The sequence below is a fragment of the Lagenorhynchus albirostris genome, chromosome 4, assembly GCF_949774975.1.
Source record: "Lagenorhynchus albirostris chromosome 4, mLagAlb1.1, whole genome shotgun sequence".
NCBI lineage: Eukaryota > Metazoa > Chordata > Mammalia > Artiodactyla > Delphinidae > Lagenorhynchus > Lagenorhynchus albirostris.
Window position 1 is genome coordinate 121951639 of NC_083098.1, and position 24510 is coordinate 121976148.

General features: G+C 34.5%; 1 protein-coding gene across 1 annotated transcript in view; it reads right to left on the bottom strand.

Moving 5' to 3' along the window:
• Positions 1–21926: 21926 nt before the first annotated feature.
• ARSJ (arylsulfatase family member J) overlaps positions 21927–24510 on the bottom strand; it is an 89193-nt gene continuing 86609 nt past the window's right edge. Inside the window, exon 5 of the transcript XR_009540403.1 lies at positions 21927–22878. The gene's annotated coding sequence lies outside the window, so the exon portion shown is untranslated. The remainder of the gene's footprint in view (positions 22879–24510) is intronic.

Consider the following 24510-nt stretch of genomic DNA (forward strand, 5'->3'; position numbering starts at 1 on the left):
TGCATTGGCAGGTGGACTCTCAACCACTGCGCCACCAGGAAGCCCAGGTTAGTGCTTTTTGTGTTGCAAGAATTTCCTCCAGAATGTTAACAAATTCAAGCATACTTCTTTAACAAAATACATCCCTTCACAGCTACCTATAACAATGAAGAATGTGAGCTCTTGACCCTTATGAGGTACAAAGACGAAACAGTTACTGGTTGCAGAGAGACTCAGATCCAAATTGGAAAAGACAAGATGGAGGATTGCTTAGAACAATAACACATTATTATTAGTTAGGGAGTGTTAGCCTGCAGAATGCAAACACAGGCTCCAACTCTACTGCCAGTGTAACTGTGGGCAGATCAGTTCACCGTTCTGTTTGTTTCCTTTTGTGGGGAATATGAACCATCCCAGAAAATTGTTTTCAGGAGTAAACAGAGCAATATATGGAGATGTTCTCAAGAAAAAAATGGTCTTTGTTTATTCATTCATTTTTCACTTGATAAATATTTATTGCATACCTTTATATTAGGCGCTAGACTCCCATACACTAGTGGATGAAGCAGACAGGGTCTCTCTCCTTTTAGGAATTTTACCATAATGGAGGAGAACGCTCAGCATTATGAATGGTTATTAAAACATCCCTAGAAAAATAATAGGCAAAATGTTTAGGGTACTCCCATAGGATAAAGTCATTTCTAGGTTTCACCAGATTTCTCTGCTAAGTTCGAACATTATTGTTTTTATTTAAGGTTTATTAATTGGATTTATATTATTATACTCACATTCTTTGAAAATATGAAGTGAAGAAAAAATTGGGGTTATTGATAATTATTCTCCAAATACAGGAGCAGCATGATGCGCAGGCAGGTATCAGATCAAGAGTGAGGAAATATGAATTTTGATCAATTTTTCTAAAACTATTGCAACCATAAACGATTCACTTAATCTTCTTGTGACTTGAATTCTGCAGTTATTAAATGAATGGCTTGACCAAGGTCATTTAAAGAAAATGATATCAACAAATATTTATTCTGTGCTCAAAGTGTTTTACAACATTCTGCAGGTTATAGAAAGAAGGAAAAAGACAGTTGCCCAAGAGAGTTTTCAATCCAGCTAGAGAGAAGTATTCAAAAGATGATAAGAAACTTAAAAATGAGGCAGAAGTAGAAGATATAATATGACAGGAAATGCTTAACTGCTAAATGAATAATGCATGTAATATTTCCTACAGGAACTAAAATGGGAAAAATATTAGACCATAAAGAGAAGGGAAGGATTCGTAATAAAGTTAGGGAGGCCACTGATTCTTGAAAGGTAAACATTTGGATAGATGAAGAACGTCCAAGTGGAGAGAACATCTAAAGACACTTGAGGATCTATAATTCCCTTTAGGAACTAGAAAAAAAAATTTTTAGCACCTAGACTAAATCGATAGACAGGACGTGTTTTCTTAACAATAACTAATTTTTCTGTAACAAGTTCTTTTTAATATGCCTTTAGGAATTTCTCATATGCTACTAACAAAAGAACACAAGTGTACACACAAACACATGCATACCATGCCACTTCCTGGTCAGATATTTGGTAGTGAATGATGCCTTAGCTTAACATTTTTTATTTGTTGGCTGGTAACTGCTGACTTACTAAAGTCCATTCCTTATTTACAAATAAAATTGTAATCTCCTCAAATGTTCTCTATTAGTAGTTAGGAGTATGAATGTTGAAACTGGACTGCCTACATTTAAATTCTCACCTCACCACCTACAACATACGTGACTTTGGGCAAGTTACTTATCTCTCTGCCTCTTAGTTTTTACTTTAATAAAATGGGGATAATAATAATATCTATTACACAGGGTTGTTGGAAAAATTAGTAAACATATATAAAGTGCCTAAAAGGGAGTCTGGCATGCAGTAAGCCTTATATGCATGTGAGCTACTTATATACATACATATATAAATATATAAGCATTTACAAATCAAAACCAAAATGAAGTATCACCTCACACCAGTCAGAATGGCTATAATCAAAAAGGCTACAAATAAATTCTGGAGAGCGTATGGAGAAAAGGGAACCCTCCTACACTGTTGGTGGCAGTGTAAATTGTTACAGCCACTATGTAAAACAATATGGAAGTTCCTTAAAAAACTAAATATAGAGTTACCATATGATCCAGCAATCCCACTCCTGGGCATACATCTGGAGAGAACCATAATTTGAAAGGGTCCATGCACTCTGGTGTTCATTGCAACACTATTTACAATAGCCAAGACATGGAAAAAACCCAAATGCCCATCAACAGAGGGATGGATGAAGAAGATGTGGTACATATATACAATGGAATATTACTCAGCCATAAAAAAGAATGAAATAATGCCATTTGCAGCAACCTGGATGGACCTAGAGAATATCATACTAAGTGAAGTAAGTCAGAGAGAGAAAGATAAATATTATATGATATCACTTATATGTGTAATTTAAAAAATAATACAAATGAATCTATACACAAAATAGAAACAGACTCACAGACATAGAAAATAAACTATGGTTACCAAAGAAGGGAGGGATAAATTAGGAGTATGGGATTAACAGATACAAACTACTATACATAAAATAGACAAGCAACAAGTTCCTACTGTATAGCACAGGGAAATGTATTCAATATCTTATAGTAATATAAAATGGAAAACAATCTGAAAGAAAAAAAAATATATGTGACTGAATCACTTTGCTGTACACCTAAAACTAACACAGTATTGTAAATCAACTATATTTCAATAAAAAACATAAGGATTTCTATATTTAAATGTATAAAATAAATATATAAGCATATGACAGTTGCTAGCACCCTTTATATATATATAAATTTGTTTATACATATAAAGAATGTTAGCAAATGTTAAATTATAACACTGTAATCATTATGCCTAATAATATTTTTCAGTCATAGAATGACCACTATTGAAGACTTAACATCAACACTTACTAAGTGATAGAGACAAAGATGGAAACTAGAAGTTTTGTGATAATGCATTTGAAAAAGATAAAACTGAAATGTGCTCAGGAACACTTTCAATACTGGCCTTGTAAACCACAACATGGTTTACATTTCTTGTCAAAGCTGTAGTGTTTCTGAAAGTCAGCTCTAGAGCCATTGGAATCACTATTAAGTGATTATGCAGATAACCCCAGGAGATAACCCCAGGAGATAAGCCCAGGAGGCAGTGTAAACTGATGGAATCTCTGGCTTTGTTCACTTAGAAATGTTTTAAAATTTCATTGGTTTGGGGTGAACTTTGCCATCTTTAGCAACTCCTTCTTTCCTATTCACATTTGCCTAGATTAAATGAGACTATAGACTTTTAGAAAAGTAGGCGCTTTTTCTTAGCAGGTTTGGGTTCACTATGTAATGTGAGAAAGAAGTCAAGCGTGTATTATATATATGCATTTGGCCACGAATGTGTGAAGCAAAGTTTCATATTTTATTTATAATTTGTTGTGATGAAAGGCCTGATTCAAAACACAAATATAGCCACAGAACCACTGTTAAAAAAATATCTAATTTTTTACGACATTTTGTTTCTATGAAAGAGGGCTGGTATTATTTCGGAAATGTTCTTTTTAAAAATTAAATTAATTTTTAAAAAAATACTGAAGCCCAGGGAAAAAGCTATTTACTTTATTGGTCAACCTTAGTTATTATTTATATTCTTTCTGACTGTCTATGCTCCCTCTGGTGGATACTATTACATTAGAAAATTCTTCATTTATTTCCCCCTTTATTTCCCCAGGCCTTATATAGCCAACACAATAATAACAAACTTGACAAATATAAAACTCTGCTCCTGAGTGATACATTTGTAATGTCCCTGTATCAGTGTAGAATTTCCCCCATCATAATTGTTGAAAGCTAAATGAATGGTAGTACAATTAACTATGTGTTAACTGTCCATAATTAATGCAACAATAAAAAGTTTTTTCATTCTCATGAGACAATTGACATGTCATGATTATGCCAGACTCTTTCTTCACAAAATACTTAGAATATATTTGTTCTATTTTAAAGAATTGAATAATACAATTAATCTGATTTTATCATCTCAAGATTTTTGAGTATGCAAGGAGTACTTTGAGAATTATACAACATTTCTCTACTGGTACTAACCAAAAGGAATGCCCTGGCTTTTCTTTTATTTTTTTTTGAATTTTATTTTATTTTTTATACAGCAGGTTCTTATTAGTTATCTATTTAATACATATTAGTGTAAATATATCAATCCCAATCTCCCAATTCATCCCCCTCCACCACCCCCCAGCTTCCTCCCTTGGTGTCCATACATTTGTCCTCTACATCTGTGTCTCTATTTCTGTGCCCTCGTTTTTCTGTTTGACATACTTTTTAATTTTAAATAAAGCAGATTAGAAAACTATTGGATCTGAATATATTTTCTCAGAATTCAACAATTTCTTGAGTAAATATCCCTGTTTTTAGAAAACAATGCTTTCTTCCTGGCCCATTCATTAGAATGAGTGATAGTAACATGCACAAATCCAAGAATTACTACTCAGAATAAAATTCTTTAGTTATAAAATTAGTCTAGAGCAATAGTTGAATTTTTAGAGCCTGGTTCCTTTAAGCCATCTCTTCCCAGACGAAACACACACAGACCTGACTTGAAAACCAGTGGCCTAGACTAGAGAATCCACTTTTTTTTGCCTGTCCCTAAATCACTTTTTATACAAATTGACAGCTAGAGTTTTTAAAGACTTTGCATACGTATTGAAAACTAGACCTGTTAAAAACAGTTTATGTTCTTAAATCTCTCAACTACATTTTGGGATTAAGATTTTAAATGGTGAGTACACCATTCACATATACAATCACAGATATTATTTTGACAATTAGGGCAAAAAAGTGATACTTTCTGCCCATTATTCTCCATATCGGTTAACCCTCCCATTGTCCAATTTGAACTTTGCACACAGGTTAATACTGAAATCCTTAGTTTCTTTTGTGTAGCTATAATGGCTTTCCATTCCCATAATTAACCCATTACCAAATATTGAACAGAGGTTGTTCTGAGTTTGTTCCTTAGAATCTCCTCAGTGATAAGAGGGGCATGAACATCCTGCATGTAAGCAGACTAAAAATAAGATTTCTTGGTAAAGCCTCTTTGTGCTTCCTGCTGCTCTTCACCACCAGCTCATTCCCTAGAATAAGTCCCTTCAGTTCAGCTGTACTGCTCATTATATTTTTGTTCTCCAAAATCACAGCTCTTTGGTTGGAGGCTGAGAGAGATTGGTGGGTGGAAATGTTATGTGTCTAAGTGAACACATCTTGTTTAGCTCATTCTCCATAGACATGGCTCCAACTATACCCTGCATCATTCATGTCTCCATTCATCAAACATCCAGTGAATAGCTGATATTTGAATTTCCGTGCTGGGATTACAAAGACCAAAATAAAGTGGTAGGAGGGATTTTCCCCATGAAAAGTATGACCACTGGTATAGGAAACATAATTACAAAAATTGGATAAGAACTTCAAATGGGAATGGGATTCTGAAATTACAAAATGATGTAACTGTTTCACAGATTAGCAACCAGAAAACCAATCACTCACTAAATATTACTCAAATGAACAAATATTTATATCATAACACTCTTCTGGAATTCTAGCCAATGTATAAGACATTAAATAGAAAAAAATAAGATTTTTATTTTGCAGTGAATGAAACAGTAATATATATTTTTAAACATCTTTATTGGGGTATAATTAGTTAACTATGGTGTGTTAGTTTCTGCTTTATAACAAAGTGAATCAGCTATACATATACATATATCCCCATATATCCTCCCTCTTGCGGCTCCCTCCCACCCTCTCTATCCCACCCGTCTAGGTGGTCACAAACCACTGAGCTGATCTCCCTGTGCTATGAGGCTGCTTCCCACTAGCTATCTATTTTACATTTGGTAGCATATATATGTCCATGTCACTCTCTCACTTCATCCCAGCTTACCCTTCCCCCTCCCTGTGTCCTTAGGTCCATTTTCTACGTCTGCGTCTTTATTCCTGTCCTCCCCCTAGGTTCTTCAGAACCATTTTTTTTTTTTTTTAGATTCCATATATATGTGTTAGCATACGGTATTTGTTTTCCTCTTTCTGACTTACTTCACTCTGTATGACAGACTCTAGGTCCATCCACCTCACTACAAATAACTCAATTTCGTTTCTTTTTATGGCTGAGTAATATTCCATTGTATATATGTGCCACATCTTCTTTATCCATTCATCTGTCAATGGACACTTAGGTTGCTTCCATGTCCTGGCTATTGTAAATAGAGCGGCAGTGAACATTGTGGTACATGACTCTTTTTGAATTATGGTTTTCTCAGGGTATATGCTCAGTAGTGGGATTGCTGGGTCATATGGTAGTTCTGTTTTTAGTTTTTTAAGGAACCTCCATACTGTTCTCCACAGTGGCTGTATCAATTTATATTCCCACCAACAGTGCAAGAGGGTTCCCTTTTCTCCACACCCTCTCCAGAATTTATTGTTTGTAGATTTTTTGATGATGGCCATTCTGACCAGTGTGAGGTGATACCTCATTGTAGTTTTGATTTGCATTTCTCTAATGATTAGTGATGTTGAGCATCCTTTCATGTGTTTGTTGGCAATCTGTATATCTTCTTCGGAGAAGAGACAGTAATATTTGTTTGCTGGCAATACAGCATATACAAAGAATACTGAAGAAAATGATTTGAAAATTCTTAGAAAGCAGAAAATAACTCAATAAAAGGGTCAGGTATGTGAAAGACATGAAAAATGATAGATTTTCAGTAAATAATGATCACTTAGCAGATATAATGGAAGAAAAGTATTTAACTCCAAAAAGCAACAAAATACTACCACGGGATATATCTTAAGAAGAAATATCATGATCCACATTAAGAAAATTATAAAACTTTGCTGAAAAACAATAAAAATTCTCATGGGTACAGACATAAATTTTTTCTTGCGAGAATATTTTAATGATGTCAGTTCTTCCCAAATTAATTTATGTACTTCTTGCAACTCTAAGTGAAAATAATAGTAGGATCATTTTAAGACTCTGAAATAAAGATTTGAATATTTATTTGGAATGATTAAAAAAAGAAAACTGAGATGATCTAAATTTATTTTTTCTTCTTCCTTTTTTTTGAGTGGAAAAGTTGGACTGGGATCTTGCCCTAATAATGAATAGATTTTTAAAATATATTATTATAAAACTAGAAATAATGCTATTCATTGCCATAAGAATTGGTAGATAAATTAATTAGACCATAGTATGTGAATGTGTGTGTGTATGTATGTATGTATGTATAGACAAAATATGATATATTACAATTTACACATATATATGTAATTGTGGATGGATGAATTCTTCAATAAATGGCGTTAGAAACAGCCTTTACTTTGAGGGGATGTGTTAGCTTAAACCTTCTCATTTCATCATATATCAGAATAAAACCCTAGTGAATAAAAAAGTTAAGTACAGAAAATTCTAAATTATACTAGAAGAAAATTTAACTGAATACTTAATATCTCAGGATGGGGGTGGAATATCTGAGGATATACGCTATGGGAGAAAATACAAATGAAAAGACTGATAGATTTCAAAAGTAAGACATTTTTAAGTTTTTCTGGAAGAAAAACATCAGAAAGGCAGATGAGAAATTAGGGAAACATAATAAGTTATAAAAAGAAGTTAATATACTTTTTTATAGGAAGACTTTTTTCTTCATTGATTTTATTTATTTATTTATTTTTTAAATTAATTTTTATTGGAGTATGGTTACTTTACAATGTTGTGTTAGCCACCACTGCACAACACAGGAAGACTTTTAAAGATAAATGAAAAACAAATTTAGTTCCAACAGAAAAGCTGGAAATGATGCAGATAATTCATACATGAAAATATGCAAGTGGCCAATAAACATATTTTAAAAAATATCAAACTCACTAATAATAACGGAAAAGAAAAAATACATTGTCATAAATTTTAAAAACTGCAGAAATACCCAAAGGTGCTGAAGATATGATTAGAAAGACTGTTATATACACTGCTGGTCAAAGTCTAAGTGGAAATAACATTTCTTGGAAAGAAATTTTTAGGAAAACACATTTATAGTTATTCATATACATTTATCTTTGCATGATTTAATGGGAAAAATTATAAACAACCTAAATATTCAATTATAAGGGAATAATGTATCACTTTTGTTGCATCTATATAATGGAATATCAGGCTAGTAGTAAACATTCAGCTTTTAGAAAATTATATTTATTATTATTTTCTAATACAGAAGTAATATCATTTATGGAAAATCAGAAAATACTGAAAAACCTAATAAACAAACAAAAAGATTAGCCTAACCACACAGAGAAATCTTCACTTTTTTCCTTTTTAAATTGAAGTATAGTTGACATATAATATTATATCAGTTTCAGGTGTACAATGTAGTGATTTGATATTTACATATATTAGGAATTGATCAGCGTGGTAAGTCTAGTAACCATCTGCCACCATACAAAATTATTAAAATATTATTGACTGTATTCCCACTGCTGTACATGATGTCCCTATGACTTATTTATTTTATAACTGGAAGTTTGTACCTCTCTATCCCCTTCATCTATTTCCTACAACTCCTCTTACTCCCACTCCCTGCCCCAAGAAGACTTTTTCACGCGTGATTTTTTTCCTATCTTTAAAGTTAGGATTAACCTTATATTTAATTTTTAATCTATCACTTTACATAATTTTAATCCTGGGAGATTATATATGTGTGTGTATGTGTGTGGTGCAGAGAGGGAGAGTAAGAATGAGAGCTCGGGGAATTAGAGAGCTAGAGGGTAAGAAAGAGGGAAAGAGGGAATAGGAATTCCTTGGTAAAAAAAAAAGACTTAAGTCAGACACTGCTGTTGCCTGGCTGTCTTTTGATCTACTACAGTTTTTTCTAAACAGTGATTGGAATAGGAGCATCTATGTGCATCGGATTACTTGCAAAGATGGCCACCCCAAATTCCTTCCATCCCTGTGATACCCCTCCTTCCATCAAGAGGTAGAGTCTGTCTTCCTCTGCCCTTGAATCTGGGCTGGTCCCATGACTTGCTTTGACTAGCAGACTGTGGAAATGGTGTTGACTGAATTCCGGGCCTATGTCTGAAGAGACCTTGCAGCTTCTGTTTTTTCACTCTCTTAGAAGCCAGGCATCATGTAAAGAATTTTAACTATCTGGCTAGAAAAAGTTCATGAGGAGATAGAGAAGGGCCTTGGAGGATGAGAAATTATGAAGGAAAGGAGAGAGACCTAGTCAATCCCCAGTCATTCTGAGTGCCCAGCTGAGTGCCAGGTTTGTGAGTAAAGCCATTTTGGATCCTCCAGCCCCAGCTGAGCCGCCTCTGCTAACATCACCTGGAACAGAGACTAGCTTCCCCTAGTGAAACCTATCCAAAAGGCAGAATTGTCAGCCATTTCATTGTTGTTTTAAGCCATTAAGTATTGGGATAATTTGTTATGCAGTACTGAGTTAACTGAAATACTATATGAACCAGATTTGGCTAATGATGAGAGGGGCTTCTGAGGCACAGAGCCATGGGTATGATCCTTTTTCTCCCACCCACCCCCCTTTTTTCTCCTTCCTGAAACATGACAGTTACAGGTGCAGCGGCCACCATATGACCACAAGGTGACGGGTATAAGGATGAAGCCCTATATGCTAAGGACAGCAAGAAGAAGGACGGAGAGAGCCAGACTGCTGATGGCATCCTTGAACTACTATCCTGCCTTACATCTGCCTATCTCTAGAATTCTTGTACTTGAAGAAGCAATTACATGTTTAAATGTTAAACTTATCTGTTAGGTTTGCTGTCCCTTCTAGCTGAATGTAATTTAAACTGACTTGACAGGATTTTAAATTTTTGGTAAAATTTCAAGGCATGGAAAAAATGCATGATATAATTGTATGTGGCTGAATCAGGTTTCAAATACAGCTGTCCTAACAATAAGAAAAGTATATCAATCTATGTATCTATGTTATATATGTATCTATCTATGTATGTATCTATGTATCTATATATCTATCATCTATCTCTTTATCTTGCTGTCTATCATCTATCAAAATGAATAAGTGAATAAAAAATGAGATGCAATACATCCACTTTCACCTTTTATGATTAGTGGTCCATTCACTTAATCACTTAAGTAACTTCACTAGTCTTGTTTTCTTCATCTATCAAATAGGGGTAAGCAGCGTAGTTACTGTGCAGTGCTGTTGGGAGGTAGAGAAAATGTATGTAAGATGCTTAGATTTGTGTTCACACTAAGTAAGCGCTGAACAAATGCTAGCTATAGTTATTTCTATGAAGTTTTCATTTTCATTTGTCTACTTTTTTGCTTCTTTCATTTTCTACAATAAGAATAATTAATTTTATAATCAGAAAACAAAGCAAAGCAAAAAGTCTTGGAGAAAAATCTCTGCATGGTACTTATATAATATTGAGCTCCAAAACAAATACAAAGTTCCACGGAGTAGAGGTTGAGTTTCAAAGTTTTGTGGCTTGGAAATATTTATTCACTACCTGAAATATTTATCAGTACTATTTAAATATTTTGTTTAATATTAAATGGCAAAAATAAATCTTTGTGGCAAAATGAATCTTTATATCATGCTCATCTATGTATTCTTGACTAAACATGTGTACTTTAAAATTGCCACAAAACCCCACCCGGTAAAGCTGCAGTGTTTCTAGATGGGTATTCACAAAACATCAAGTTGAACTTGTCTAAGATTTTTCTGAGCATATGGCAAAAAGTGGGGAGCTAACACTTTCTGTTACTTATACTCACTGGATTTGCCTGGGTTGATATATTTCTGGAACTTTAATATTACTCAAAATAAAGTAGAGAAAACAGCACAAGGAATTTGATTATTTCTGACTGGTGGTTGATCCCCAGTGTTGATGGAAATCTGGCAATTATAGCAACAGAGTCTGATGGCTTTGGATTCTTGAATTTTAAGTTATTTCATAACTTGAAGGTGGATGTTCCAATTTCCGTTCTGCTACTGACTGGATGCCTATAATTACCACATTGTCCTGGTTTTTTTAATGTGTAAAATTGGGTTATAATGCTGAACTTTTCTTTGTTTTTCTCTCTTTCAGAGTGTTACTGTTTTCCAAATTCTTTACAGTGGAGTATAACAATGCGTATAATGTATCCAGATAAAATAAAAATATGTAACTAAGGAAGTCAGCACAGCTGATCACAAGCTTTCTGATGGAAGCACCTAGAGAGACATGGAAGGATTGCACAACTTTTAAGCAGTCTAAGCGACCACGTTTCTTTCAAATAAGGCTTTGTTAAGAACTGGATTGCTTTTACGACACATTGCCAGTTACACTTGAAGTTAATTGCCAGTTAAGTTTCAACGGACCTGGCAAGCAGAATTCACGTTCTCTTGTGCAAGTTGAGCTTAGCAAGGACTGTGCCAGAACAGAGAGCCATCCCACTGCTTCATGCAGATGGGCTAAGGAGTCATCTGTGGGCAGGGCCAGGATTCTCCTCATGAACATGAGCCATGGAATGAGGTTGTTCAACAGAACAGAAAAAAGGTTAAAATGAAATAATAAATGAAAAACCAGACATTTAAGTAGGTGAAGTCTAACCAAAAGGCAGAAATAAGGTATACTTTGAAGGCAAGAGAATTTATCCCAAAGACTCATATAAATTTTAAAATTTGGAAAAAGCAAGTAAGTTAAGAAAATGAAACTTGAAAATAGACGCCAAAGAAGCTAGGTCTAAATGGTAAAAAGTTAAGAAAGAGGTTATTAAGACTAAAAGTGTTTTTTAGGACTACAAAATAAAGTTAAATTATGTTTATTAAAAATGTAGGAATAAGTGTTTAAGTTAAAAAATAAGCAGAAAATCTAAACTATAAAAATGAAATAAATTAGAATAAAAATCAGGAGTAAACATCATAGGCGGTATTAATAATAAGTTTTAAGTCAATGTTGAGGTGGTGAACCACAGACATCAGTTTTAGTTAAGGGAGATAACTCAACCACGCTGTAGGCAGGCTAGCAAAAGGAGCCCTTAGCTAGGACAGGTGCTTGGTTGAGAGGTGACCTCCCAAGTCGAGTCATCAGAAGGTGTGTCCTTCCTGAAAGAGCAGAGCTATGCAAATTCTTTAGCCTATATTTTTAGTTCAGGGGCTCACTCTTGTTAGAAACATTCACAATTATAAACAAAATTGTGATAAACATTTGTGTATCTACATCTTTACACATATTAAAAAATTTTTTTTTAGGAAAAAGTACTGAAAGTTTAGTAGGTTAAAGTATATACACATTTTAAAAAAGGTTTTTAATGTCACATAGTGTCAATATGTCCCCCTGTGGCTGGGAGCAATTTATATTTAAACTAACAGTGCATAAAACATTGATTTCACTTCTCCCTTGTCTAACCCTGGTATTATACACTGTTTTCTTTGGTAATCTGATAGTTGAAAAATATCTTGTTTAAAATTGTATTTCTTTGACTGTTATTGAGCCAATTCTTATGAAAGGAAAATTTATTTATTCAGAACTTTTCCCTTCCTCTTTTCTCGGTCTGCTAATCTTGATATAAATACTAGGATATTTCTTACAAGGTACATAACTTAATTGGCAAATAACTTTGGAGTAGTCACTACATACAAAACATGTTTGTTCATATTCCTTTGGTTAAACAGGTCTTTACCAAACTTCCTGCTTACTAGTTAGTTCTCAAATCTGGCTTGATTCATAAGAAAATGGAAATAATGATTAATTAGTGACAACAGTTGTTTGAATTCCCAACGTTATTTGGTAACATAAAACATGTTGACTCTTATGAACTTCCAGCTAGTTTAATTATAATTAAAAATGAGACAATAAATTAAACTCAAACTGCTCTATTGAAAAATCAAGACTAGTTGTCTTTTATGATAATCAAGTTGTATTATCAACTTTGGGTTTTTAAAAATTTTTTTTGTATTATCAGAACTTGAAAATTAAAACAAAGTGACAAAATTAATATATTTAAGTTGCAGGTAATATACTATGCAATGCAAATTTTATTTTCTGAGTATAATTTATGAACCTACACATTTATATTCTTGTCTACTGCATACTGAGTTTTCTTTGGCTTTTAAAATGTTTTCTTACCACCCATTTAGAGGATATTGAGTTTTCAGAAGATAGGGTCGATAACTTCTGTATTTTAAGATCAGAAAATTTAGTCTGTATATTAGAAATATTTACATCCCTCACATAAATAGTTTCAATATTGAAAAAGGAAGACAGATGTTCTCACATTTTAAAATTAGATTTCAGATTGCAATATATATAACTACAGGAAAGGTTTAAAATTTCTTAGAGAAAATAATAATTACAAAACATTTGGTCAAAATTTTCAAGTAGCTTATATGTTTGTGGCAATTGTTCAAAATGTACAAAACTGTTTGAAAACCCTAAAAAACTTCAAGATTAAAATTTCATTAGATACTATTTTAGGATTTTTTCCCCTTGCTTTTAATAGAGTTTATTGAATAACTTTCAGCACGCAAAGAGACATTAAAGTGTAAATCTAAGACTTTAATTTTGGCAAAATGGTTGACCAGTCGAGCAGAAAAACCCCTCCTAACATCAAATGCCTGAAATAATGGGTTAAATGTTAAAAAATGTTTTAAAAATCATTGCTAATGTGGTAGTAAATTAAGAAAAACCATTAGAGGGCACAATTGACAAAAAACACAAATCCAGAGCAGTAAGTGAGCACTGGAGTCAGTGTTTGCCTGGAGAAAACCTGACAATTGTCAGTAAACTTGGGCCTGGATTTTAAAGTCCCGTGCACCCACGGAGCTGGAGGCAAAGCATGGGTCTGAGTGTCCTAGAAGGCTGGGTCAGAGATAACCTCAAAAATCTGAGACACCACTTCCCAGAGGACAATACGCTCAGTGACTGAAAAAAAGAGGCGAAATCCCCTTTCAGAGGAAGATGTTGAGAGTACTTGCCTGTCTAGCCTTGTGTATTATGATTTTTAATATTTTATGATGCTTTGATATCTTGGGGCCTTGCTGATTTGGGAGAGACTGCCCTACCCAGGGATAACTAATTCCTAGAGTTAGCAACTACCTGTGAGCATGCCTTTCATATGCAAAACAAATAATCCTGCGTCTATATCCTCAGCCACCTCCTTTAGGTAACTCTCACATACCAAGTTAAGATTCCTTTTGCCCTAAATCACCCCAAGACCATAGATATCGAGCATTAATTCATACTACTGTGTGACTTAAAACCCAAGCCAATAATTAAGTCAAAGTGATTCTGGTTTGGCAGTGACCCCAAGAGCCCAGCAAAAGAAAGCACAAATCTGCTATGGAGGAAAGAAAACACAATTTTTAAACATTTCTCAGAGTTCCAAAGAATATCATCCCCTAATAAAAATATTAAAAACGTGAAGAAATAAGCCGTAAGCAAGGTTAACAGAAACAGAATGTTATGAACCATATTTGCAAAGCCTGTAGATATTGTAATAATCAGAAGAATATAAATGAGTACTTTTTAATTCCTTAAGGAAAAAGAGTGAATCAAAAATATAAACAAAGACCAAATTACTATCAATTAAGAACCAAACAGAAGTTGTAAAAATTAAAATATAAAATTAAATTAAAAAACCTGATTGATGGATAAAATAACACATTACACAGTTGAAGAAAGAATCATTAAATGATACAAAGAAATTACCCAGGATGCAGCAAAGAAAGAAAAGGAAAGGAAAATATGAGAGGACAGAGGGAAGAGTTCCCAGACACTCCTAATGATAGTTCCAGAATAATAAAATATAAAGATGGTGAGAAGAAAATATTTGAAGAGATAATTGCCATTTCAGATACACCAATATCAAATTCAGGAAACTCAATGAATCCCAAGGAGGTAAATAAAAACAAACATACACCTAGACGTAGTGAAATTAAGATATTAATGAAGAAGCAGAGATATTTAAAATATTAGAGAATAAAATAGAATAATCACAAAGGACAAACTATTAGATTAAAAATTGATTACTCAGCAGTAGAAACTGAGGCCAGAAAATAGTGAAATAATATATTCTAAATACTGAGAGAAAATAATTGGTACCATAGAATTACAGATGAAGCAGAACTTTCTTTTACAAATGAGATGTACGTAGGGATTTTACATAAGAAAAAGAATACAAGTTACTGGTTGTTAATATGAAGTCTTATCTACTTTAGAATATAAATCTTGTAATCAATATAAGCTCTCCTTTCCCCAGAGTCCAGAGACTTAGAAATTGTGCTTAATGATGGGAGTGGAAAAAATCTCTCATAACCCTGTGTCTTTTCAAGCCCTTTGTCCACTGGTGTTGAGGCAGGGAGGAAGAGTCAAAATGTGTAAATACGTAACTGCCTATGGATAATTGGCTGACATTTACTTTGTTAGCTGAAACTGCTCTCCCATTACTTAAACTAATCCTCCACGGGCAGATTGCTCTTCACTTTTTGTCACTTGCAGCCACTTCTCTGTGGCAGGCATCTAAGTGCTGGTTTTCTAATGGGCAGGTATTTGCTAGTTCTTTGAAGGGCTCTGAGGGACTCTTACCCTTTGTAGTCTGGCTTGGGAAAGTCAGCTGATGCTTAACCACCTATTATCCCTCACTTCTGCCAGGGGAAGTTTGCTTCATTACCGCTTGTGGTTGGGGATTCCTATCCTAGTTTGTAGTTCTCTTAGGGAGTGCTAGTAAAATAACTCAATGTCTAACCTACACTCACAGTGACTGTGGGAAACAAAGATATCCTTTTCACACCACACAGTGGGAGTACAGGCTGTGCCCCCTTGTGGTTCTCTCCTCTTTATGTCTCTTGCCCTTCTCTTCTCTAATCAGCAGCTTTAAATCTAGGATACCAAATGCTCTGCTGGTTCAGTAGCTTAGTAACTCATAGTTTTTTGATTTTAGAATTTGACATTACTTGACATTAGAATGTGGATTTGGGCACTAATTCTGGGAAAATAGGAAGATATGCTTGCATTACTTGGTGTTACACTGTGGACCCTAAGGCATTAATCCTGGGACAGTAAGAAAGTTTTCAACTGGTGCTCTGCCAACACCATGTTATAACAACATATCATCAAAGACAGAAATTGTCTTTTGCATAAATATTATGCAAACATCATTGAAGATCATTGAATTCTCTGCACTACATTAGAAATTAATGTTTGTAGTGATACAGTACAAGTTTTAAAATATGGACAACTGTGGTTTTTGGTGATAACAGTAAACTATAAATAGCATTAGAAATACACAATGAAGGTAAAGCATGTGCAGGTAAATATGGATAAGAAAGCATTGTGGTTTGCAGAATTGTCCAGAATGAATACTATATACAGCTACTCAACCTGAGAACTTTCAGGGTACTAATTTCCTTTATAAATTCAATTTCATACTTCTGAGACTTATTCTGAGTCCTAACCTACATAACACTTCGAAACTCATTTTCAATTCTCATTTCTATTCCCTCTATTCTTAGTCAGATTAGTACAGTAATAATAAAAAATTGGGGTGACTATGCAAAATGGTTTAATCTAGTCTTTCTACAAACTAGTATAAGAAAAAGGCAAGTTCTTTCTACCCAGAATATTCAGTCAAGGTATAATTAAATGAAAAGTTGAGCCAAGGCCCTGCCTTCTCATCTGATGGTCAAAGATCAGTTGAGTTTGTTTTTATTTAATATTTATTTCTTTATAAATTCTTACTGATTTTATACTAACAGTTATTTTCAGACTTTTGTCCTTCGAGAAAAACTCAAATCCCTGCCACATCTAGCCTCTTTCAAAGCCATTATATTTCTTTAGGGAAAAAAACAATTTAAGAAATCCTAACTTAAAGGTATGACAATAGGCTTATCCACTGATACGTTTCTTAATAATTAAAAAGCAAAGAGTAGTTGTAATGAATGAAGATTGATTCTGATGTAATGCTCAGCATGTGTCTATGAATGAATTTAGCACACTTGTAGTTGATGTGATTAGGAGAAATGACGGCTCTTAGAAATACAGCTAAGGCTTATGAACTGACTCTTTTCTGCTGCAACACCTTGAGCTCTCTAGAGAGACTTGATCACAAACATCTGCATCATATGAATGGCAGCTGGCTGAATGAAATTTGGCAATAATTGGTCTGTACCTAATGTTTCCATACACAGTTAAAATAAAGAGCAATACTTTTCATAAATCCACAAAGCCACCCTCTGAAAAAAAAATTTCATTTTATGGAAGAAATATATCTTCAAGATATATTCTCAGAACTTCATTTTCAAAATGTCTGTTACCTTATAACGATTCAAAACAAACATAAATGAAATGGTTCCCTCATTTACTATTTTTAAAAAGTAATTAACTGGTTAAGATGCATAAGAAAGAATATGTCCTCTGACCTCTTTCCCAAGCCACCTATTTAAAAATCCTATGATTTATAGAAAAGAGCTAACCTTAATTAAAGTTCCTTAAGTTGTTTCTTCAGTTTTGAATATATGAGAGGAAAAGGCAGAATATTTTACTGGCAAGAACTATTGTTTCTGATTGTTCCTTCTTTTTGAGAAAACTCTACTGCTGAGAATGGTTTGTTTCAATATGCTAAGAAAATTTGCTGTTATAAAGTTTCACTTTTGTAAGCTATTTTTGCCCTTTTAACATTTTCATCATTTTGAATAAGCTAAAATATTATACTTCATTATGTTATTTGTGAACATACTTTTCTCTTCCAGTATTCAATATGCGTTAATGATGCAAGCAGACACTTCTGGGGTCCTCTGGTGTCACTCTTCCTGTCTCTTATAATCACATGGAATAGTTTAATGTATAATCTAATGTCAACATTATGGCTTCTGATATTCTTTTTCTCTAAAATATTCCAGACCTTCTTGAAATATAGATGACTCTACCTCATAAGATTGGAAAAATAAGAATGGGTTTGACATATCTTAATGTTATCAAAAACAAGGATGCCTTCAGAAATATCTGAGGTAGTATGAAAAAAGGCAAAGAGGGTAGTTTGTGAGAGGTCTTCCCATGCCCAGGATATCAAATTTAACATCAAAAACATCAAAAATCAAAAGGGAAAAAAATGATTACAGTCGATTTGACCATGTTAAGTATGTTAAAGAAGACATGATTCTGTGATGAAACTAAAACAGCACAAGTTAAAAAGTGGTTGTAATGCTCATATAGGCTTCCACTGCTTCTATAAAAATGCAATATATTAACCTCAATTATTTGAGACATACACTGAAGTTTTGATCAAATATAAGCTTTTAAATTACAGAAGTTGATCCCTCTTTACTTTTTTAATGGAGATAAAAATTCTGAGACAGACGTATGTAAAAGATGGGAAAACGATCTCACTTTCAAGGTGGGGAAATGTATTTGAGTTAGTCAGTAAAAATAAAATGTCAGCGAATCAAAGGAAAAGAGTATAGATCAACAAGACCCTGTAAAAAACAGGAAAAATAATAAGTGGGAAACTACAGAACGCTTGCATTTTAATAACACAAAAGTGAGGCCAACCAAGAATACAGAAGGAATTTGACCAGGTAGCATCTGTTTTAAGGAAACAAATTGTGCATTTAGGTTGCCCTGGCAGCAGGTGTGTCTTCTTATGCCAAGACATTATAATGAGAAAATCACATGAACTTAAAGTGAATTACAAATAGAGGTGACCCTATCTCCCTTGGAAATAGGTTTGGAAAAAGAGTTTGGAACAGGTGTATGCCATCAACTAAAGATGAAATCATGAGAGTGAACATTTGATGTTCCAGGGGGAGAAGTTGAACCTGTATGCTCACAAGCTTCTGAGTGTAGCACAAACCTGTTGTTTTTTCCTACTGATTTCAGTTGAAGCCAGGGAAAATAAATAATATACACACCTATTCACATCATTAGAATCACTGCTGGGAAGGAACCTTGGACTGGGAAACTGTGGAAGGTCATTTTTCTGGTTGTCTGTGTAAGGTGGTTTTGTACCCAAACTACTGTAGCAGTCTGGGCTCTGGGTGACTCTCCCGGCTCTAATTAACACACAGAGTCTGGATGTGTCTCTCGCATGTAATGATTCCACTTTTGTTAGAGTTCTCTCAATAGCAGAAACACAGTGTTTTTTGAGTCTACCACATTCCACTGAAGGCAGCACTAGTACTAGAAAGGTCTTGCTTATATTGAACTAACACTTGCCTCTCAGTAATTTCAGTCTGTTAGTCCTAGGTTTGCTTTAGAGAGTCACCTATGCAGTTTTAAAAACATTTTAATCTAGTCATGAGCTCTAATGAGTGAGTTTAAGCTAATGCCTCTTTTTTTAAAAATTAATTTTTTAAAAATATTAATAATTTTTTGGCTGTGTTGGGTCTTCACTGCTGCGTGCAGGCTTTCTCTAGTTGCAGCGAGCAGGAGCTACTCTTCACTGTGGTGAGCGGGCTTCTCATTGCGGTGGTTCCTCTTGTTGTGGAGCACGGGCTCTAGGCACGCGAGCTTCAGTAGTTGTGGTTCACCGGCTCTAGAGCACAGGCTCAGTAGTTGTGGCTCAGGGGCTTAGTTGCTCCGCGGTACATGGGATCTTCCCCGACCAGGGTTCGAACCTGTGTCCCCTGCATTGGCAGGTGGATTCTTAACCACTGCACCACCAGGGAAGTCCCTATAATGCCTCTTAAAATGTGCCTAACAATGATATGCCTCCTAGTAATGTACTTCTGTTGTTAACCATAATAAATAAGAAGAATATACTTCTCTTATTTATAATAATGATAATAATATTATGATTTGTTATTAGGCACACACTACTTTATATTTTATAAACAAATAGGAACAGCAACATTCCCTGCGTGTGGGTCTCTCCAGGCTGGAGAATAAGTGTGACGTACTGAAAGGAGAAGAGTGGTTGAACTCATCATTTGACTGATTTCAGACTTTTTATTGTTTAATGTTCTGTTAACTACCTACAGCTAAAGGATGAGATGAGACTCAGATGAGACTCCTGAGGGATTTGTCAAGCTCAAGGAAATTAGTGACATCTATTTTTAAACATTATGATCTGTGAAAAATCAGTTTTGCCTTTTACTGTCTTACTTTGATTTAGTCCAAACTTCTCTTGTTGTAGGAAATTAAGGCCCTGTACGAATGGTTGGTCTAAGAGAACACAGCTTTCCTACAAAGTTCTCATGTTTTTCATCTTGCAAAAACCCCAAAAAACCAAAAAATTAAAGAACTGGATCTGAGTAGTAATTTTGTTGTGTCTTTTCTCTGTAGAGGACATACACCAGCACTGTGAAGCTTCTAGCTACCTATTTTTCTTCCACTTATGTATCAAGGTTGGTTTTCTCATTCAGAGAAGGCAGTAAAATAAATAAAATGAAGTTACCAACATTTTTATGAAATAGGCATTTCCTCTCTTTTCACACACAATTATAGGAAGTTCATTTAGTAACGCTGGTTGAATTTTTGATTCCTGGAGAATTTCTAAGATGACATATATTGTGAATGTGAGGTGAGAACAGGTGAATGGTTTTAGCATGGCAAATTCGATCATATTGCTTATTATTTATAAGATACACTCAATCTTAAAGGATACTTCAAGGTTTTAAAATAGTAAGAGTATCAGTAGTACATTTTGTAAGATAAAGAGATATTAGAACATTTGAACAATAGTTGAAATCTATTTGTTCAAGTTCCTTCACTCCTTGAAATTGAGATAATAGACTTTGGAAGTCAGATTTCAGAAATTTATATTTTGCATGTAAATAGTATACAAAATACTTTTTTAGTATAAGAGGAAAGACAAGTAATGATAGGGAAAATTTTCAAGGATTTACTTAGTATTTCACAAGCATGTACAGCATCAAAATCAGCTGATGAAATGTCTCAGCTCAAAGGCATCTTACAAAGACATTTTAAAGACGTCAAAAGAGAAAGATGTTATAAAGGGCAAATAAATTAAGAAGTAAATTAGCATTAATAACAAATTATAAGGAAATTAGAATATTTCCATATTGACCAAAAATCCCAAAATTATTTAACAATTTTAAAGGAAACAAAATAATTCATGGCGGGGTCTTCCCTGGTGGCGCAGTAGTTGAGAGTCCGCCTGCCGATGCAGGGGACACGGGTTCGTGCCCTGGTCCGGGAAGATCCCACGTGCCGCGGAGCGGCTGGGCCCGTGAGCCATGGCCGCTGGGCCTGCGCGTCCGGAGCCTGTGCTCCGCAATGGGAGAGGCCACAACAGTGAGAGGCCCGCATACCGCAAAAAAATAAAAATAAAATAAAATAATAATTCATGGTGGAAAAAATAGTCAAATGATGTTTAGAGGGAAAAGGAGGACTACAATGTAGAGGGAAAAGGAGGACTACAATGTATTAGTAATCTGAAGTTTATTGAAACCATAACTTTGTTTTTAATAGGAAGGTTTAGGAGAAATTTAGAGGTAGAACTAGATAATTCATAAAATAACTGGTTTCTTTAAATTTATCAGTCAATTTAAGACAGTTTAGAATAATTCAAAATATATTCTACTGAAATTATCCCATAACACAGCCTATTAGGTAATTTGACAAATGTGTCATGATGGAAGTTAGTAGGATATAATTTAATAAACTACTTCTTGCTGGAAAGAATTAATGCAGTTTAATAGAAAATGGTGATTCATCTTTTTGTTCATAAGTACTTAAATCTTACATTGATTTTACTTACAAAAATGATCATAAATATAAAAATATTGACAATTCAGGCAAACAAATAAATATTTAACAATTCATAATCTAGAAAGCAGAGACTTGCTTATTGTTTTATTATGCAGGGTAATAATGTGAATCCACTTAAAACTAGTTAATATCCTGTTAGTATATGCCTTTTTCCACTAGAAAATCTAACAAGACCAATTTTTGAGCTGCAAATACATTTCCTCATTTAATGGTCAGTAATAGCTATAATTAGTTCTGGAACCATCATTCAAGCAAACATTATACGATTACATGATTATAATTAAATATACAAATATATACACAAAGATATTTGTAAATCTGGCAATAGTAAATAAAGTTATCTTTTTTGAATATCATTACTACCTTTGACTGTAGGTAAAAACACAACTTTCAATCAGTAGTCTTTGTCACTCTTAGATTAGGTTGGAACATAAGTGGCAATTTGGCATAGCATATCCTAATGTGAAAGTTTGCTCAAAGACTTTTTTAAAGATAGGTGCACAGAACTAAGATAAGTTAATATTAAATTTCAACAAGTGGGTTTGTTTAGTTTTTAGAGATATTAAATACAGTATATTTATTGAAAGATGGGGAAGGAAAGGTAAGCATAAGAAAGGGAAAAGAGCCAAAGAGGAGTGGTAGATAGACAAATAGGCAGAAGAAAGAGTGGCAGTGGTGGAGTGGGGCAGGGCAGAGAAGCAAAAGGATAGTCACTGCAAAGATGAGAACGACAGAGAGGGATTTGAGGGGAATTCTCATTTTCTTAGTAGAGTATCATATAATCAGAAAGCCATACATGCATATATGCATGCCTTTTAATTTCAGTTTATATTTATTAGCAATTTTGGTTAGAATTGAGTTTTAATTGTGATTATTAGACATGAATCAATTGTGAATGAAATGTATATACAGATTTAATTGCACTTACCATTCAATATATCATTCACATTGCCTCAGTTTCATGGTTTAATTTTAAAGGACGTAGATTTAAATAATTAAAAATTAGTTACATACAGTTTCAGCCAGTTGAAAGAAACCTGTTGACATGACACCTGGTGGCAGTCATCTGTAACATGTAATTGGAGAGATGTTTATTTAGGTTCCACTAATTTCCACATGCTAGTTAACATGGTAGAAAAATTATTAAAATATCAAGTGATTATATTAGGCCTTTTTTGTTCTGTGTTCAATGTTAATTAAATACTACAGTGTACAAGACACTTTGCTAGGTATGTAATGGTTTTATTACTGGTTTTGGGTAAATATCTGGGAGTGGAATTGCTGTCATAGGGTAAGCATGTAGTAGACATTCCTACTGTCAACCAAAATAAAATAATGCAGGAGGCTGCAGATAAGAAAAGAGTTTATTTGGGGTCTTAATGAAACCATATACAACTCCCTATGTCCCCATCTTTTGAAATAAAAGGCTTTTGGTTTAGTCTCTAAGGTTTTCTCCGAGTCTCAAAAGCTGGTTCAAGAGTTAATGATCAGGAAATGTGAAGATGCAGAAACAAAGAATAGCTGTTGAGCTGGGAAACAGGTAACAATTTAGACGATAAATCAGCCACATAGCAGAGTCACCGAACTCCCAGTTCCCTCAAAGATATAAAGGTCTGACACACATTCCAAAGTTGTTTTTATAGGAACTAGACCCTTACCAGATGAAAATTGCTGACCAAAAGCATGTAGACCCCAGACCAGTTGAAACCGGAAGATTGATGATGCTGGAAACTTCACCTTGATGTCAACCAATACTGGAATTGAGCACAAGCTAATCAGGCACCTGCAGCCCTCTCCCTCACACTGCCTTTGAGAACCCTTCCCCAGAAGCCACTGGGGAGTTCAGGTCTTTTGAGCATGAGCTGCGCATTTTCCTTGCTTGGTGCCCTGCAAATAAACACTACTTTCCTTCACCACAACCCAGTGTCAGTATATTGGCTTTGCTGCGCTTAAGACCCAAGTCCAGATTCAGTAACATTAAGAACTGCGGTTCGGGAGACACAGATTCTGGTAACCCTGAAGGAGGGAAACTGGTGCAGTCACTATACTCAGTAATGACAATGACAATGACAATGACAATGACTCTGATCTCTGCTCTGGAAGCTTCATGGTTGCTTTCGGGATAACAATGAAGAAACAGAGTAAAAATGTATCAATTTTGCTGACAAAGATGGGTTCCTGTTTGAAACATGGTTTGCTGAGAGAGACGGAGGAGATCCTCACAGGCTGGCAGGATTTGAGAGAAGTACACAGAAATCAGTAGCAGACATGTTGAAAGGACTGAGACATTTGTTGGCTGAGGACTGTGAGGTAGGATTGGAACGAGCAGTCTAAATGGTGCTTTTGGCTTTTGCTTTCTATTCCAGGCAAGGGAAGAAAGGGTCCAGGCATTCCCGAAATTGGGCTGTGGGTGGCAGAGAATGTTAGAAGCCTCTGTTGCTCTCTCCTCTATGCTAGATGAGAAAGAGCAGGAATTCCCAAAGGTAAGAAACAATAGAGAGAAAGCATTAATTAGATCCCCAAACTGAAGCAAGTCTTTGGGCTTTGCAGCTGTTGAGCTCTTTGAACCTGAAAGGAGATATAGCTCACTTATGCATGCACAAACACTTTATCTGCTTCCCCCAATGGCCCACTCCCCTTCTACCTTGATCTTGGCTGACTTAAGTTTAGGGGTAGTGCTCAGGGCTTCTTGTCACCA